Below are 3084 nucleotides of genomic sequence, written 5' to 3' on the forward strand. Positions count from 1 at the left end.
AGCGATACGACCACCTATGAACAGTAGAAACACCATTCAACACCTTGAAATACAAAGTACATATATACTGTCTCTGTACATACCTATGCTGTCTCACTGCTGGGAACGGGCCTCCTCCACTACTGAGAGAGATTAGGCCTTAGTCCACCATACTGGCCTAGTGCGGATTGTTAGACTTCACACACCCTCAAAATTCATATAGAGAACTTCTCAGGTATGCAGGTTTCCTCACAATGTTTTCCTTCACAGTTAAAGCAAGCGATAATTTACAAAGAATACACATATAATTTTAAAAAGTCAGAGATGTGTGCCCTTGGGTTTTGAACCTGCAGACATTCGTCTCGGCAGTCCGTTCCACAACCAACTAAGCTATCGCTGCTTCTACATGTTTTATGTTACACTACCAACTGTGTTTACAGGTCAAGGGTCAAAAATCAAGGGTCGCAACACGAAATCCTCTGTTAATTACACGGAAGGGCCTCGCTCAATCTTAGCGCGATAACACGGGATATTCCATTTAAAAGGGACCTCGTGACGGAACACTGATCAGATTACGGACCCAAAGGTTATATTTATAAAATATTATCGGATTTTTCAATTTATCACGGAAGGGGAATTACTGTGCCTTAACACTTCATTATATTTATAATAAAATAGAAGGTTGTTAGTTGATTGTTCGCGTAAAAATTTAACGGATTTTGATGTAAGTTTGACTATTATGTTGAGGAAAATGTTTAGATTTTATTTAATATTACTTCTTATTAATTTCACTCAATATTATAAATGTGAAAATTCGTGAAAATGTTGGTATGTTTGTTAGAAGTAGACGTAAAAACCGCTGAACAGATTTGGATGAAATTTGGCACATAAATAGATGTTTCACCCCGGAAATTAGCTCTCAGTGTATTTGAACCTGTTCATTTCCCCATGAGACTAATGAGGCGATGTTACTTATACATATACGTCTTCTAACCTGAACCTTAACGTAAAAAATTATCTAACATTTAGGTTACCACAAAATAGCTGAACAAATTCAAAATTGTATCGTAAATAGTTCAACCTTGTAAGATGTGAGCAACGGTATCCATAACACAACAATCTTTATTTGGATACCGCAGTTTATTTCACACTTTTGGTTTCAAATTCTTACGTACAATCAATCTTTAATTCTGTGTTTGATTCTGTTATTGCTGTAATGAAGTATTATTATTATTATTAAAAAAAATCTAATTGCCTTTAAACTTTTGTGGTCGTATCAACATAGTTTTTATTCACTAAAAATAACTTCAAAGGTTTACAGATTATTTCCTACATGCTTGTAATATTTAATTAAAATTTTCCAACATAATCTAAAATTTAAATAGCTGTTATTAATTGCGCACAGACGCTGTTTCTTTTTAATTAAGCGCGCGTACATGTTTTTGTTTCTTGTGGGGAAGAATGTCTTTACATTGTTCTAAGGAAATGCTTTATTTTTTCTGTCTAAATTTTAATTTAAACGTTTTGTTTTGAATTTTAATTTACGCTATAAGCTGCCCGGTTGCGATGTTGAGTTTCTTGTATAAAGTAATAATATAAAATAAAATGATCGTTATAGCGCGGATGTAGGGTAGTTTTTGTTATTGAGAAATTAAGACGACTTGTTGCAATTTGCAATAACTTAAGAATCAGTGAGCATTAGGACTGCCTCATACCTTCACTAAAAGTACAAAAATATGTTAATTCTTATAATTAATAATCAAACCTTAACCCATCTTCAACTTCTCGAAGAAATCACGCGTACTATACATCCCGCCCGAACAAAAAAGATTCGGTAACACATATTCGTGGCACTATTATGCTGCAGAATACTTTACCAGCATACGTGTTCCTTTTAAAACAACTTGGGGTCCTTCGAGCGGGGCATGTAGAACCAATTAGGTAAGCCGGCATAATTGCGCCGATTGTCCGGGGATGTATTTATATTTCCCGTCGACAATATTTTAGGCTTCACTTATCTAAGCAGTGAAGCCGTTTTACGCGGTAAATAAAAAAATAACAACCTTAACAACTAAAACCTTTTTATTACTCAACTGCATAGATAAAACTAAGATTACAAGAATTTGATCGCCCAATCTCTTGAGTGACCGTATTATACCATAAAAATAACAGAATATAATAAAGATACGGATTGGGAGGCACTCGCCGATATCCCAAGTGGAATGGCATAGTTACTGTGATATATTGGTCACGTAGGCGGGTAATGGCGCGCATTAGAGGACGAGGCAGCCGCGATAGATTCCTGCCTTTTTCTGTATTGCGTGCGATTGCCGTATTTATTTTAAACGCGTGAGGTGGGTTTGATTTATTTAATTTTTTATGTATACTTACTAATTATACCATATATTCTTGTGTGTATCTATTACTTTCTGCCTGGTCCTGTTACAATGGCCAAATAAAGATTTTGTTTTTTGTTTTCCTTGATTTGTGTGATGAGGTTTTATGACTTTTAAAAGTATTGTTAATTATCGCTTTAATAAATTGTGCTGGTGGTAGGATATATTTTATATCCGCGAGGATAGTGAGCACCGTATAATATCAACCCTGTATTATATACTGTCCCACTGTTGGGCACGGACCTCCTCTTCTACTGAGAGGGATTAGGCCTCAGTCCACCACGTTGGCCTAGTGCGGATTGGTAGACTTTACAAACTTTCAAAATTCCTTTAGAGAACTTCTTAGGTGTGTAGTTTTCAAGGTGTTAACAGCAGTGGCCCACGCAAGTGTGTCGCGTTCCGGGATCAGCCTTTGTAAATCCGGTTAACAGGCCGGCATAATTGTATCGACTGTCGAGGGGTAATCTTCTCATCAGTCGACATTCTATTCTACTTATCATCAGGTGAAATGACCTAAATTTGTTGTGTCCGTATAAAAAAAAAATGTGAAATCTACATTTTAAACATTCGTGTGACAAGATGTCACAGCGTTAGATATTAATACTAAAAACTTTATTTACGGAAAATATGCTAATATGCGCCTTGAAAACGTGCAAATCACGATTGCGAAAAATATAAATATTTTACATTGGTGTTTTGCGGTAAATTG

Source organism: Manduca sexta, chromosome 7, assembly GCF_014839805.1.
Source record: "Manduca sexta isolate Smith_Timp_Sample1 chromosome 7, JHU_Msex_v1.0, whole genome shotgun sequence".
NCBI lineage: Eukaryota > Metazoa > Arthropoda > Insecta > Lepidoptera > Sphingidae > Manduca > Manduca sexta.